The sequence below is a fragment of the Orcinus orca genome, chromosome 13 (genome assembly GCF_937001465.1).
Source record: "Orcinus orca chromosome 13, mOrcOrc1.1, whole genome shotgun sequence".
NCBI lineage: Eukaryota > Metazoa > Chordata > Mammalia > Artiodactyla > Delphinidae > Orcinus > Orcinus orca.
Genome location: NC_064571.1, coordinates 84,417,438 through 84,433,655, shown reverse-complemented (window position 1 = coordinate 84,433,655; position 16,218 = coordinate 84,417,438). Strand labels below are relative to the sequence as shown.

General features: G+C 55.1%; 2 long non-coding RNA genes across 7 annotated transcripts; one reads left to right on the top strand and one right to left on the bottom strand.

The window, feature by feature from the left end:
• Positions 1-329: 329 nt before the first annotated feature.
• Positions 330-6,840, top strand: LOC117203267 (uncharacterized). 6 transcript variants are annotated; one of them, XR_004485960.2, is made up of 4 exons: positions 907-1,024; positions 1,904-1,973; positions 2,307-4,087; positions 4,308-6,840. It is a non-coding gene; the product is annotated as an uncharacterized LOC117203267 (long non-coding RNA). The 6 variants fall into 6 exon arrangements; XR_007470843.1 differs by adding an exon at positions 330-453 and having other exon boundaries at positions 898-4,087; XR_007470846.1 differs by adding an exon at positions 336-453 and having other exon boundaries at positions 901-4,087.
• A 4,970-nt stretch (positions 6,841-11,810) lies between these two features.
• LOC125960810 (uncharacterized) lies at positions 11,811-15,250 on the bottom strand. The gene is made up of 2 exons (XR_007470847.1): positions 14,927-15,250; positions 11,811-14,719 (listed from the first exon to the last, which is right to left on the bottom strand). It is a non-coding gene; the product is annotated as an uncharacterized LOC125960810 (long non-coding RNA).
• Between the last annotated feature and the right edge of the window lie 968 nt (positions 15,251-16,218).

The window sequence follows — 16,218 nt, the reverse complement described above, 5'->3', positions numbered from 1 at the left end:
TGCTCTCCCACCCGGGGCCTGGGGAGAGTGACCGACAGGCTGCTGAGGTGCTTGGCCCATTTGTTGATCCCACAAGCCACCTATCCGACTCCACGCTGGTGCCAAGGAGAGGCAGAAGCCAGACAGACCCCGGCCGGGGATCACAGTCTAGCGGAGAAAGAAGCTCAGCAATGAGCCAGACCCAAGGCAGTCATGGGAGGAGAGGCCCCGAGGGCGCTGGTAACCAGGAGGGAGGTCTGTCCAGGGAGGGCCCTGGAGGGCTTCTCAGAGGAAGTGGTCTTGGCCTTGGGCACCTTATCCACCTGTTACCTTTGGCTACTATTCCCCTGCTTGGAGGTTCCCCGACTCTAGTGTGCGTGACCGTCCCTGGGGCATTCTGGGCACCAGCCCCAGGGATTCAGATCCAGGAAGTCTGCATGGGCCCAGGACTCTGCAGGCTTAACTGGCTTAAAGGTGAGTCAGGTGCAAGTGGGCTTTGAGTCAGGTCTTCTGAGTCTTTCTGCACAGTCCCGGCTGCTGCAGAGGCCTGGGGGAGGGTGTCAGAGCCCTGAGGCCCATGGGGTGGTCCCGGTCACAGAGAAACAGCCCGGGGGGGGGGCGGGGTACTCGTGGAGGGAGAAGAGGTCTGGTGTCCATCCTTAGTGGAGAAGCACATCACCCTTGATGACGTGGAGACCTCAGCCCCTGGTGATGGCGAGGGCAGGGAGGGAGTGTAATGTGGGGACAGTCCCCTCAAAGGCCTTGCGAGGTTTCCAGGGTGGCCACCACATTCTGCTCCCCAGGGAGGAGGGCTGAGGGGTCCCTTCCAGGTCAACTTCCAGGATTTTCCTACCAGTGGCTTCATCACACTCTGATCTCGAAGGCTCTAACCGAGCATCTGGCATCCCACATTCCAAGCAGGGTGACGATGCTGGCGACAGCTGCAGGGCTGGGTGCAGGACATAAGCCCCCCGGGCGTGAGGCCCCAGAGAGCAGGCCCGACACCACGATTCCCAGCACCTCCTCTGCGGACGCTGCTCTTCAGGTGTGGTTGTCCCGGTGGGGAAATTCAGAGCCTCTCAGCGCTGGGCCACGGGCACCGCGGGTCACTGGCCACAGGGAGAGAAAGGCAAGGAGACAGAGTCAGAGCAGGGGGCTATGCGGGTTGGGTGGCCAGATAAAATAGAGGACATCCAGTTCAATCTGAATTATAGATAAACACCAAATAATTTTTTTGTATGTGTCCCAAGTGATGCTGGATTCTGTGTTTTTATTTGCTATATCTGGCAACTGTATGTGCAGGTCCCAGCCAGAGCATCTATTGATCACCTTTGATATGCCAAGTACTCTGCTGCGTAGACAGTTTCTGCTCTTTGTTCTATTAATAGATATTGGTTGGGCACCTGTTACACGCCAGGACAGTTCTAGTGGGAGATAGGGATTCCGCAATGAGCAAAACAGACATAAACCCTGCCCCCTTAGCACTTGCATTTGAGGGAGGGGACAGAAAGTACATAAACAAATAACAATATAATGTCAGGTGATAAAAGGGCTAAGTAGAAAATAAAGCAGGCTAAGGGGGTTGGGGTGGGCTTTGTTGCTAACCTATGTGGGGTGGAAGGAGGTCCTCTGAGTAGAGACAGGCTGGAGACGAGCACATCTGGGAGAGGCACTGCCGCAGAAGGAACAGCATGTGCAAAGGCCCTGAGGAGGCCGTGCTGGGAGAGTTCGAGGCACAGAGAGCCTGGAGCCGCGCGAACAGGGGTCGGGTGTTAGGGGTGAAGTCCAAGCAGGGGCCGAGCCTGGCAGGCCGTGTTGGCCACGGCAGGGAGTTTGGTCTGAGCAAGATGAGAGCCGCCAGAGGGTTTCAAGCAAAGGAGCGACAGGACCTGCCTTGCCTGTTCAGCCTGTGCACCCTTTACAGGTGGCCAGATGAGGGTTCAGCGCTGCCAGGGAGCTGCCTGCCCTCCCTCCTCGCTGAGCTCCAGAAGCCAGTAAAGGTCAGGGACTTGGGGGCAGTGCCTGTTGGCAGTGGGAGGAAAGGGTTGTCAGAAAGCTGCTTGCTCTGAGTGAGAGGTGTCACTGTCCCCGTGCCAAGGAAAGGGGGCGGGGCACCTCCGTTACCGCTCCAAGGACTGGGCCCTGTCCCCACCGACAGCAGCCTCGGGCTCCAGAAGGACTAGCGCCGTTTCTCCCACACTTGTGACCAGATGCTGGTTGAGGAGCCCCAGCAGCTTCCAGACGCAGGAAGGGGCTGGACAGGTGGTTTTCTTCTTCCTTTGTTTTCTCACCCACTTTTTCCCCCATTCCTCCCCCCGCTCCCACAGATGTTCACTGAGGGCCTGGCAGGGTCTAAGCACTCTGCCCCGATAGCGCACAAGTGATGACATGCTGTGACTGTAGCTACGAGGCGATGGACAGGGTGGGGTGAGGGAGCAGTTGGGTGTGTCAGGTGGGGTCCGTCGGGGAAGCCCTCCTGAGAAGGTGGCGTCTAGAACAAGGAAAGAGAGGGCTGCGGGGAGCGCCCGGCATCTGTACCGCAAGTCCCGGGAAGAGGCGGTCCTGACACCCCCACCTGCCCTCCGGTGGCCACCCCGGCCTGAAGGGAGCCTGCTTCCTCCCTCCCTGGTGCCAGCCTGCGTTTTGAACCCCCTGGAAAGCCTTTGCTTTCTGGGCCCCTTCCCGGCTCAGCCGGGCCTTAGCAGAGCCCCTGAGGCCTGATGAGCACTTGGCTGGAGCCTCCCCGGGCAGGGGGCCGCTGTCCCGGCAGGGTGGGGTGTGGGCTCAGAGTGGCCTCTGGACACCCCGCACCCCCCGTCCCGGCCATGCCGACTCTGCAGCCGGCCTCCAGGATGGCTTTCCTCTCTCTTAACGGGCAGGGCCGCTGCCAACTGCAATGGATGAGTTACAGCCGTGCTGCGGGGAGCCGGGCATCCACCAGCCACCTGCCAACAGCCCTAACACCAGCTGGGCTGCGGCGCCAATCAGACCCGGGAGGAGAGTGGGGAACTGTCCGGTTTTTCTTGAAAAATTCTCCAGCAGGGAGCTGTTTGCTGGGCTGTGTGTGCATGTGTGGTACGTGTGTGTGTGCGCGGTGTGTGATGTGTGTGTGTGCACGATGAGGTGTGTTGTGTGATGTGTGTGTGGCGTGTACGTGTGTGGTGTGTGTGTGCGGTGTGTGTGTGTGCACGATGTGGTGTGTTGTGTGATGTGTGTGTGGTGTGTACGTGTGTGGCGTGCACCTGCGGGTGGGAGTTTTGCCTGTGTGCCCATGTAGTCCTGCGGCGCCCGGGGTGGGGAATGAGGTTCTGTGCTGGTGGAACAAGCCAGGGACTCCCCCTGGGTGCTGCAGGTTCTGTGCCCTTGCTCCCGACCTCTGTCCTTGACACCCTCATGTTCATCACGGCCACCCCAGCAGGAGACAGCCAGGTCATACCTGGTATCTGCCCTGTCCCCCCGTCCCTGAGGCCAATCCTGCAGCCACTTCTACTCTCTCGGATGTCTCCCCACCCTGGGCGGCAGGAGAAATGGAGGTGGCAGCATGGAGGCCACTGCCTGGAAGGGCTCCCAGGTCAGGGGTTCGGGGGCTCTTTGGAGCGGACCCCCTGAGTCTCCTCTCCCCTGAAGCCTGAGCGGATGTGGGCTGGGAACGTTAGCTGAGTTCTGAGAGATATATGACGGGGCTGCTTGGTTGGGCAGAGAATGCCGTTCTCTGACACATGGCAGCCCCTCCCAAGTGCTGGCTGGCTCAGGGCTCTGCGAATCGTCTCTTGTGGTCCCCTGGTCACCCTGGACACAGACGCTGGCGTGTAACCTTCGTCTGCTGACAGGGAAACAGAGGCTCAGGGAAGGTAGGTGGAGGTGGGGTGGCTGAGGGAACTGGCCCTTCCCTCTTGTCACGGCTTCAGAACCGAGATTCCTGCTCAGCGGACCATCACCCACTGTGCACCTGGCACCAAGGCCTCGTTACTGTTAGCCCACTTCATGGATGAGAAAACTGAGGCTGAGGAAACTAAGGAATCTCTTCCGGTGACCACGCTAGGAAGCAGGATGTAGCCCGGGGCTGTCTGACTCTCAGTCTGGCCCCCTTCAAGGTCCTCTGGACCAGGTGCTCGTGGGAGGATGGATTGTGTCGGGATGGGTGGAGGCTGATGGGGTGGGAGAGGCCCACAGCTGTGTGGGCTCTGCCAGGTAAGTGCCGGGAGGAGCGGGTGTTCCAGGGCACCCAGGCCCTGTTGGGGTGTGCAGGGGACGGTGGGATGAGTCAGAGATGTCACTAGAAAGGATAAATTCTTCTGCATACGGTGCTACCTTGTTTTGCTTCTAAGGAAAAAGAAGTAACCTTCACCCTAGCCAGGTGAGCACGTTTCTTGGGAATTAGTGACAGAGCTGGCCACAGCCCCGCAGCAGGAGGCCACACCATGGTTACACACAGGAGTTCAGAAGCACCTGTCAGCACCCCCATCACCGGACCAGAGCCCACATTCCCTCTGTAAAGCTGGCCCTACCCTGGTAGAGCAGACTCCCCCATCAGCCTCTGGGTTCCAGGAGAGGCACATGGCTCTCAAGGCAGCTGGGCTGGAGCCGGGGCCTGGTGAAGACGCAGAGGTGGCCCTTCCCGCTCCTCAGACGGGTCCTTGCCCCTGTACCCCATCCTAGGGGATCTGCTGTCCTCGCCCCTGCAGGGTTTGCCCCATCACTCCATGCCGTGGCTGGGACCACAGGGCAGCTCCCAGGTGTGGGGCAAGGTTGCCATGGCAACCCGCGTCATGGGCCAGCACTCTGAGCTCCGCTGACAGCTTGCCGGGCGGCGCCTCCGGAGCCCGATCACAGAGATGTGCTTTGTGGCAGCTCAACGTTCAGCCCGTTCTCCCCAAACGTGGCTCTCCAAGGGGTGAGCACACGGTGGGTTCCAAGGCGAGGAGCCCTTGGGGACCCGCCAGCCTTGGGCCATTACCAGGAAGTGAACGGCAGGAAGGTGGTCTGATCTGCGGTGTCTCCCGGCGTGGGCTCTGCACGCCCGGCGCTCACTCTTCTCCGCGCCCACACCCCTAACCGCCAAGGCAGCAAGCTCCCAGGCTCTGAAGCTAGGCTCCCCTCACGCTGTCGTTCCAAAGGCCCCAAGTGGAAACATGTTCTTCCTAGAAGATGTTTTATGATCACGTGTAGCATTTGACAAGGGATGGACTGAGCCAGGCTGTGGGCTGGGCAGTGACTGATTCTGTAGCTGGGGTACGTAAATGTGCTGGAGTCTGCAATGGACACGTCATCACAGGCCCAGATCCGCAAAGCCAAGGGCAGACCTGTTTGACTCCGTCTGCTGGCTGAGCTAGAACTCCCTGAGCCCTGAGCGTTATGTCACCACCCGCATCATCTCCTCCATCCCTCCCCGCGCTCCCCACCCCATGGTCCTCGCCAACACTTCTGCCACCTTCCACTTCTTATTCCTTATTTGCTGGGTCCTGCCTTGCACCCTCCCATCAGCAAACACATCTTATCAGGTGTGGCCGAAGCACAACAGTGAAAAGATATGGCCAGTGACACACAGTACAACTGTAGCCTTACCGGATGCACACCGCATGGGGACCTCATGGAGTGACAACAGAGAGGGAAGGACGGTGAAATGAGCCTGGCTACCCAAGGCCTGAAGGAGGCAGTGGGGGAGGGGCACAGAAGGGAGGGCAGAATTCTGCTGCAGACCCTTTCAGTGGCCACCCTGTTCTCACCCCCTCTGGGTCTTCCCACTGCTTCCCAGAGTCCCTCACGATGGTTCTGTGCTGAGCCAGGGCCCCCAGACACCCAGCCAATAATAGCTTCTTAGAAGCTTGTGTCGGGTGCACGCTGGTGTAATGGACTCACAGAACGTCACAGCCTGCGGGGGATATCCGGAATATTTCCCCCAGAGTACAAAGATGGATCTTACTTTCCTCTGTGTCTAGGAAGATGGCGACCCTCTTGCTACCTGGGGCTGATTCTCTGCAAACCAGGAAGGACTGATATGTGGTCAGGGAGGTTTTGTCTGCTCTTCTGGAAACGAGGGAGGCTCCGTCCAACGGGATGACTACAGTTGCTGCCCCTACGGTTTCGTCATCACAGTGAGTGAGTTCATAGTTTGCAGGGAGGGGAAGCAGTTTAGTCTCTGCTGAAAGCTGAATGGGCCGGGCTGTACTCGGAGCTCTCTTGGCATCAAAACCAGAACTTACGAAAAACCAAACCAAAACAAAACAGAACTTACATTCCTGGCGCACGAGCACAGGCGGCTGGGAACAAGTCATGTTCACACTTGTAGAAGCGTGTTCCCGCCACCTCCCTCGGCACTTTGAACTCCCCCCTGGCTCCCCTCCAGCGTGCAGGGCTGCCGTTTCCTCTGGCACCCACTCCCACCTCACGCTCTGTCAAAATGCTTTCAAGAAACGTGAGGACGAAATGTAACTAACATGTACCTTCGTGTGAAAAAGGACAGCAGAGGCCTGAGCAGGCCCTGGGAGAGGCAACTGCACAGGAAGAGAGGAAGAGCCTGGACTGGGAGATTCACACTTCTGTCGAGGCCTCACCCTCCTCCTGGGGCCGCCACCACCATGCTGGCCTCGGGGAACCGCTTTGACTTTTAGCTTCTCTGAGCTGGGAAGTAGGCATCAGTAGCCTTGGTTTCCTTATGAGGGATACCTACCTCTCCATCCCCGAAACCGCCTTCCAGGAACAGGAGGAGATCAGGTCACGACCGTTAACAGAAAGGAGTTTTGCAGACTGCAACTCAGGCCACATTGTTATGTATCTGTGTGAGTCTGTTAGATCAGATGGTATTAAATTTAACTAAATGGCATTTATGTATTCATGCAATAAATATTTGTTGAGTGTCTACTATATCGATATATGTATGTGTCACGGGCTGACCAAAGCAACCACCATCCTGGTTTGCCCAGGACTGAGGGATTCAGCGGGACTCAAAACTTTTAATGCTCAAACTGGGACAGTCCCACGCAAACTGGGACCGTGGGTCCCTCTGGACAAGGTAGAGGTCTCTGTCCTAATGGAGGGGAAAGGTGAGCAGGAAGAAAGTAACACTGACCACCACCACCAGAAAGTAACCCTGGCCACCACCACCAGTTCTAACCTTCAGGGTGATGGTAGTAGGAGGTGGGGTCTTTGGGAGGTGCTTAGGTCATGAAGGTGGAGTCCTCGTGAATGGGGTTAGTGCCCAGAGAGATCCCTTCCTCCATGTGAGGTTACAGAGCTGTGAGAAATAAATTTCTGTTGTCTATAAGCCACTGGTCTACAGTATCTCTGTTATAGCAGCACGAACAGACTAAGACACACGGCCAAACCCAAAGGATTCATGTGATGGGAGAAACCACGAAGTCATGTGGCAAAAGCATGAATGTAGGAGGGGTAGGGTTGGGGCCACTCATGCACTGACCATGTGGACACAGCCATCCCACGGTGATGGGTCAGGTCTAGGTGACAAACCCATCCCAGGGCCAGGGAGAGGTTCAGACACTCTGACAGACACACCCCAGAACTAACTGCAATATCAGGAAAACGGGCACCTCCCCAGTTGGAAAAGGGTGCTGGGCAGACAAAATCCCACAGACATCCTCTACAGACAGGAAGGCAACTAATGGCTCCCATGGCACAAAGGCCACCAAGGGGCGTGAACACGGGCTGTGGAGCTCAGAGGAGACAGTGCAGCCTGGAGTGGCCAGGAAAGGCCTTTCTGGAGCGAGGCACACACACTGAGCCCCGAGTGTGCGCGGAGGGGCATTTCAGGCAGAGGGAACCACTGTCCGCAAGCGTGAGGCAGACCTCTGCTCAGGGAGGTGAGTGCCTGCAGCCCAGGGTTGGGGGTGTGGTGAGGCAATGAGGCAGGAGACAGACAGGAGAGGCAGGCAGCCCGCAGATCACAGAGGGGCCTCAGGCCAGGGAGAGGGGTCTGGAGTTTGTCCCAAAGGCAATGGAAATCCCTCATGGGCTTTAAGGAGGGGCGTGACGTGATCCCCCCAGCAGATGGGTAGATGGCACTGATAGCAACATGGGGAAAAGTGGGAGTGGGGGCTCTCGTGTCAAAACCGGAGACCGTGGGGGATGGAGTCACTGAGGCTGGGACTAGTAAAACGAGGACACACAGAGAGTAAATTAGGAGACATCTAGCACTTTAAAAGGTTAAGGATTGGTTTCTCTCTGATCGGAGATGAGGCAGAGGGAGTGTTCAGAAGGAAGCCAGGTGCCCAGATAAGGAAAGTCAGCTCACACATCTCAGCAGCTCAACACAGCAGAGCTTACATCCCGCCCAAGCAGGGCTTCAATCTGGGTGTCATAGGCAGCTAGCTGCAAGCAGAGACTTAGGGATCCAGGCTTCTTCCCTCTTGTAGAGCCACCCTGTATGACATGTGGCTCCCCAGGGTCACCCTGGGGGTTGCCCTGCCCTCTACCCACTAGAAGAAAAAGGAGGGAGAGGAGGGGGAGGGTTTTATGGGCCAGGACTAGAAGATCCATAGATCACTTCCACCCAAGTTCCCTGGGCTCCGTCTCCATCGCATGTCCACACCTAGCTGCAAGGGAGCCTGGGAAACACAGTCCAAACTGTGTGTCCAGGAAGAAGAGGCAACAGACTTGGGTTTTGGCCTGTCCCACACCAGGTTTGGGGCTTGGGGGAACCCAGGCAGGGAAGACTGGGGGGGCAGGAAATGTGTGAAGGGATGGTCTGGGTGGCCTTAGGGACATCTCAGCTCGTGTCTACGTGGATGCATTGGCGAGAGTTGAGGCCATTAGTGGTACAAGGAGCAGAGGTGACAAACGTGGGGAAGACCTCTCAGGAGGCTCTGAACGGAGGAGAGACCTTGTACAGTAGTCTGAGATTTCAAGTCCAGAGAATGTGACCTTTATTCTGGGGACAGTGGGGAACCATGGCATATCTTTAAGTGGAGGGGTGACCTACGCAGAACCGTTTCTTCATAGAAGATAACGTTTGTAGGTTTCAGGGATTAAGACACGGATACTTGTGGGGTCCTGGGCCACACAAAAGCCTGACAGGCTCAGAAGAGACGGGGTTGCCCCAATCCCCCCACCCCCTGCACATACACACACTAGAGGTGCCGGCCTTGCCCAGGACTTGGCCCTCTGGGCTTTCAGGGCCTTCCTCACTCGGTCACCTCCTCTGGAGGAAGAATTCAGCTCAGATTTGCCAAGAATCCCTGAACATTCTAGCTGCCTCGGCCACAAGTACCCAGTGGGCTCCACTTGAAGAAAACCCAGGATAGAAAACCCCACGTGTGTCAGCGCCCTTGCCGCTATTCCTGGTCCAGATGAAACAGTCGTTGGGCAGCTAAGCCACCTTGCAGATCCTTTCAATACACGTCTCCTGGTGCATTTGAAATATTCAGTTCCACAAACCCTTATTAGGTGCCAAGCGCTGTGTTGGGCACCGAGCTGGGGCCCCGGAGACCGCACGCATGAAAAGAACTCCCCAGTGACTCTGAGAAGGCGGGGCTGCATCCAGGGCAGGGAGGGGCCCGTTCAGTGCAACCCGAGGGCACTCGCCTGGCGGAGGACACCCCTGCACGTCCCCGGAGCCATCAGCTTCCTGACTTGCCTAAACTCAGCAGGATTTCCAAACAGCACCTCTGTGTGGAGCGAGGCTCCCTGCCTGCTGGCACCATCAACTTATCTCTAGAGGCTGGAGGAGCTGCCAGAGAGAGCTCCCCTCTGTGTCGGGTTACACCCTGGCTTTGCCCTTTAACAGCTGCCCTGCGTGAACCAATCCCTCTGCTGCCTCTGCCCTCCATCTGCTCCCGGGAATGGGTCTGTGGGAACTAAAGTTTCCCTAGCTGTTGGGGCGGAACCTGGCAGCCTCCTTTCTCCTACGTCTGAGAGGAGGCTCGGTGCCAGGACCTGAGCTCTAAGGATGGAAAAGATACTCCGCCTCCCTCCAGATGCCCCCAGCCAGGTGGGAAGGCAGACTCCTAGACACTTAGTACAGCAGCTTGGTCCCCGGACAGAACACACACCCTGGAGGGGCGGTGGGGGCAGAGGCGTCCTGGGCAGGCGGTGAAGCCAGGCTGGGGCTGGACGGCTCCTGCTGCTGGTGTGCACACTGACTGGATCAGGACTCCACCTCCACCTCTGCCCCAGTGCCCACCTCAGCCTGGGCTCCGTTTACGTGCCAGCTAAGTGTGCCAGCCCTTGTGCTGAGAGCAGTCTGCAGAGTCTCCTGCCAATGATTATTATAATACATGCCCCTGATTCAAAGAGGCCACCTGTTAAAAGATGTACCTGCAATTGCAAAAGAGCATGAGGGGAGGGGATAGACCAGATGCAATGACAAGATTCATTAGGATTTCACACATATTATCGTGTGTGTGTGGCTGGGGGTTGGGGGGCAGCTTAGAATCAAGGAGATGTAGTGAATGAAGATGACGCATGAGGCAAACCGTACCTCAGAGTGTGCAGTGCAGCGGTTCTCAAAGTGTGATCCAAGGGCACCCCAGGGGTTCCCCAAGTCCTTTTCAAAGGATCTGCAGATCAAAACTATTTCCGTAATAATAGTAAGACATTATTTGCTTTCATTGTTCCAGTTCGCTTCTGAAGGTACAGCGGAGTTTTCCAGATGTGGGCACTATTATAATAAATGCAGAAGCAGGTATGTAAATCCTCGATCAAGCCAGACGTTAAAGACATTTGCAAACAATGTAAAAGAATGCCTGCCACTCTTCTCACTAAATTTGCTTTATTTTAGAAAATATAGGGTTTTTTTTTTCATGTAAAATGTTATGATGTAAAGGACTTATTATTTTTAAGTTAATTAATAAAAATATCTCCGAAATTTGGAAGTTTTAATTTCGATTACAATATATTGATAAATATAACCCCCGTACACAGAGTATCTCTGGCATCCTCTATAATTTTTAAGAGTGGAAGGGGTCCTGAGACCACAAAGTTTGAGAATGCTGGTCTAGAGCCAGCCCTGCAGAGCATGGAAGCTACTGAGGTGTCAGGTGGGGACGCTGCAGACAGCTCTGAACTTGGAGCAGGAGACAGGGCTCGTGGCAGGCTCTGCAGCGCCAGGCCCACGTGGCTCTGGGCAAATCACATTGTTCCTCTGGACTCCCATCTCCCCTCTCTGCCGGGGGGAAAGGGAAATCCAGCGCACTCCAGAGGCAGCAGGACCCAAGAGGAGGCCAAACGTGGGGAGGGAAGCGTGGCTTTGAAGCTGTAAACACTGCAAATACCGGCTTCATCACCGTTCACGCTGCTCCCTGGGCATCAGGGGCGTGTCACCAACAAGAAGCCAAAACTACAGAAGCTGTGTCACTGGCAGGCAGGGAGTGGTTTCTTACGCACACGCACACGCACACGCACACGCACACCTATTGCGGGAAGCGCCCAGGTGCCGGCCTCTTTCTGGCCCCCAGCTCCAGCCTAAGTCAGATGAGCCAGGTTTTCTGACTTTGAAAGGTGGAGAGGGAGTGAGGGCGGAAGGCAGGCCAGAGGCGTTCCTCTCTGCTGGTCCTCAGTCCTGTTCCCAAGCAGGTGGAGCTGGGTCAGGTCTGGCAGCGAGAAGGATCCCACCCTGTCAGCTCCTGGGGTGGTTGAGCCCAGCCCGTGCCAGCCACTCTGTACCCCCAGGGTCCTTGGGCACGCAGGGCTGGACACACGGGCACGGAGGACCGAGGATGGAAGGTGCTGTGGTTGACCGGCTGGGTGACCTTGGGCACGTCCTTTCTTCTTCCAGGGCCTCAGTCCACCAGCTGTGAAATGAGAGGGCTGGAGTCTGCTGTGGGGTCTGAAGCCTCCCACGGGGGGACCTCACCCAGGTTTCTAAGGGCTTCTGCCTGAGGAAGGTGCCCAGGGACCAAGCCCTCAAGGCTGCCTGGCTCCACCTGGTACCACTCCGCTTCCTCAGGCCAGCCAGGAGCCTTATCGGGCCAGCCCTGCCCAAAACACCCCAAACCAGATATTGCAAACCTGGTATCCCGCTGAGTGGGAAGAGTGTGTGTGTGTGTGTGTGTGTGTGTGTGTCCCTACACTCCCTCTGCTTCCTGGGAGCACTTCCTTCCGTTGTGAGACTTAGGTCAGAAGGATCATGTATGACCTGCCTTCTCCTTCCCAGGAATTGGAGTCAAACGCCCAACTGCAGCAAAGCTGGCCCGAGGAGACCACAGCCGGATGGGGAAGGTTCCTTCCAAGGAGGACAGCGTCCCGCAGGGCCAGACCACACACGCCCCCTGGGCTGCACACACAGGCAGGGGAGGGACTCGCCTGGCCCTGCTTTTCTCTTTTTCCTTCAGACTGTCGGGCAGATTCATATTTTCCAAAAGCCTTAGTGACCTCACCATCTCTTTATCATGCCTGTGGTTGAGTTAACATTTTTTTTTCCAGCTTCCTTTTACTCTTTCCAACTGAGTTAACTTTCCACGCTCAAGGCCACATTACACACCAGAGACTCCCTCCAGGCAACAGTGGCAGCACTGGTTCAGGCTGGGCTCTGAGTGGGGGACCCTCAGCCCTCTTTCCCCAGAGCTGAGCCCCGAGAAGGAGAAGGTAGGGCTGGGGGGAGGGGGTCCAGGGACCCAGTCTAAAATAAGGAGGGCTTAAAACCAACAACAACAACAAAAAAAAACGGACTTCCCTGGCAGTCCAGTGGTTAAGACTCCACAGGGGCTGTGGGTTTGATCCCTGGTCAGGGAAGTTCCGTGTGCCACGGGGTGCGGCCCAAAAAAATAATATAAAAAAAATAAAATAAAATAAAGAGGGCTTCTCCTGCTCAACCCCACACTCCCCACTGAGTGGCTGTGGCCCCCCTCCCCTCCTACTGTCCACGCAGAGCTCATGTCCCCAGCCCGCCCCCTCTTTGCCAGGAAAGCCCCTACGCATCTGTCAGGACACAGCTGAGGCAGTGCCTGCTCTCAGAGCCCATTTGAGGCTCCCAGTTTGGAGTGGATGCCCTTCCCTCCCTGGTAGGGTTGAATCGTGTCCCTTCCAAATTCATACTGTCAAGTCCTAACCCCCAGTAACTCAGAACGTGACTGTATTTGGAGAAAGGGCCTGAAAGAGTGAAATGAGGTTGTGTGAATGGGCCCCAATCCAACATGATTGGTGTCCTTATAAGAAGAGAAGATGAGGTCACAGAGAACTCAGACAGAGGGACGACCCCATGAGGACACGGGGAGAAGACGGCCAACTACAAGCCAAAGGGGGACACTCGGGAGAATGCACCCCCACCGACACCTTCATCTCAGACCTCTGGCCTCCATTTCTGTTGATTAGGCTCCCCCCCATTTGCCATGGCAGCCCCAGGAGACTAACATACCCCCTATGCTCTCCCGCCTCCCCGATGCCCTCCGTGCCAGCGAGCACCATGTTGACATGCTTTCTTTACCTTGACATCTCCTGCTGTGGATGGTGACGTCCCTGCAGAGGAATTCATCTCACCATCAGTGCCTGGATGTCTAGGTATTCAGGGAATGCTTATTGGAGGGAACTAAACTTTTCTTAAACCAAATACACACTTTCTACAGCTCCTAGGTTCATGGAAGAAATGAAGAGTGGGCCTGGGCACACAGACTCTTCAACCCTCTCGAAGGGTCCGGGGGCACCTGACAGTACATTAGGCTCCATTTAACTGATGCCCTGCAGCTCCAGGTGATGCCCACTGGCAGCATCTCCAGTGGGCAGCACCTCCCTGGTGTGCCTGCGTCATCGGGCTGCTACGGCCGTTTGTACCTGTCCCCCCGTCAGTCTGTTACATCCCCAAATCCGCTTATGTCAGTTATGCTTGTTATTAAGCATACATAAAATGATAAAATGTGGATTTAAAGAGTTGTTTCTCTGAATGCTAAATTAAATGCTTTGAGAATGATTAATTCTAGGTGAGTTGCCTTAAATAGATTGCTGTTGAATTAAGCTTGGTGCCGTAGCCAGTCTCCAGGAGGCCCCTTGCCGTTCACACCTTCTGTAAGCCTCCCCCACGCTGAATCAATACTGCTGCGTGAGGCCGAGAGACTGCGGTGTGACACTCAGTGCCTTCTGAGGTGAGGTCACAGAAGGTATTGCAGCTTCTGCCTGGCTCCCTTGGGTCAGTTGTTCTGGAGGAAGCCGTCACACCATAAGGACACGCAAGCCTCTTGGAGAGGCCCACACGGAGAGGAGGTGAGGCCTCCTACCGCCAGCCGGCACCAGCCCCGTGAGGGAGCAGATGCGGACGTGGACCCTGCAGCACCCCGAACCTTCTCGCGAGGGCAGCCCTGGCCGCCGTCTGGCAGCAGCCTCATGAGAAAACTTGAGCAGACCTGTGTGGATGAAAAACACGTTGCCTGCCATTTCAGTTAACAAAGAACGTTACCTTGGGACTTCCCTGGTGGCTCAGTGGTTAAGAATCTGCCTGCGAATGCAGGGGACACAGGTTCGAGCTCTGGTCTGGGAAGATCCCACATGCCGTGGAGCAACTAAGCCCGTGTGCCACAACTACTGAGCCTGTGTGCCACAACTACTGAAGCCCACGCGCGTAGAGCCCATGCTCCGCAACAAGAGAAGCCATGACAATGAGAAGCCCACACACCGCAACGAAGAGTAGCCCCCGTTTGCCGCAACCAGAGAAAGCCCGCGCGCAGAAACGAAGACCCAATGCAGCCAAAAATAAATTAATTAATTAATTGAAAATAAAAAGAACATTACCTCCATCAAGCCATCAGCCGACGGTGCACGCTGGTGGGAATTCGGGATGGAGAAAAATAGGATACTGGCCCTAGACAGTTAAGATGCATATGAAAGGAATAATTTCAATGAGCCCTGGCTCTTGCACCTGCCCATGCATAGAAAAGCACTACAATCATTAACTCGAGATGTTTGTTTTTTTTGCAATTAGCAACAATCTTTTGATTACTTTTTTCTTTCCTTTTTTTTTTTTTTTTTAACAATAAAAATCTCTTATATGTCCTGGCTCCTTCCTTACCTCTTTGGCACCATCCTTCAGAATTCTCTGAGAGGCTGTCTCCCGGGCTATGGTCCTTAGTAAGTTCCCCAAATAAAACATAAGCTGAAGCTTTCAGGTTTTTTTTTTTTTCCAGTCAACACGTGAATAATCCAGTTGCTCCTGAATTGCTGGTCGCAGACACTGAGACAGAATGAACGATTCTCATTGCTTCCAAGCACTAAGTACTGAAGGGATTTTTTACGTAGCAGTAGATAACCAGCACACACAGGGAAAAGAACCACAGAAAAAAGAAGAACAATCTAAACGGAGCCTGCACTCAGGTTGTTTCACAAATGCTTTTCAGTGTTTTTCAGATTTTAAAGAAACAGGAAGTAGGAGTTATGAGTAGTGCGGTGTGGGGGCCGCCTGTGTGAGAAGAGCCACTCGTGCTCCAACCACGTGACCCAGGCTCAGAGGAGGCTTTGCCCCGTCATCACAGTTGACTGATGAATGTACTTCTATATGATTTAAGTTAAAAATGTTAAGATATGTTTGAATTTTTTTTTAGGCTGAAGAACAACTTTTATTTATTAAGACTTAATAAATAATAATGAAAATAATCAAGAACTAATAATGTATCAAGAAAAAGGATTAGTACTGACTGATACACATAACTGAAAAACCCAAGCATGGCTCGATTCCAAGACTCAGATGATGCTGTCAGGATTCCGACTCCCTCCATCCCTCGGTCTAGCTGCCTTCCCTCTAGGGTTCACTTTCATACAGACGCTCCACACGTGGTAATAGAAGTGCCATTCAGCAGCTCTAAGTTTAAATCCTACCAGCAGTAACTCTGAGACAAATAGCTTCTCTTTCTGAAGGGTTCCAGTACATTGACTAATTGGCCTGAGCCGGTTCAGGCACCAATCTCGGAACCAGTCTCTCTGGGCGGGGAAAGTGTGATGCATCGAACCTGGGCAGGGTCACGTCCCACAGTAACCACGCTGCTGATTTATAAAGGATTCATTTTCCCCAGGAAAATTTCAGATACTGTTGCCAGTTGAATAGGGTAGATTCTAGGAAGAAAAAAATAGCAGATATTTATTACTATTGTCTTTTTTTTTTTTTTTTTTTTTTTGCGGTACGCGGGCCTCTCACTGTTGTGGCCTCTCCCGTTGCGGAGCACAGGCTCTGGATGCACAGGCTCAGCGGCCATGGCTCACGGGCCCAGCCGCTCCGCGGCATGTGGGATCTTCCCGGACCGGGGCACGAACCCGCGTCCCCTGCATCGGCAGGCGGACTCTCAACCACTGCGCCACCAGGGAAGCCCC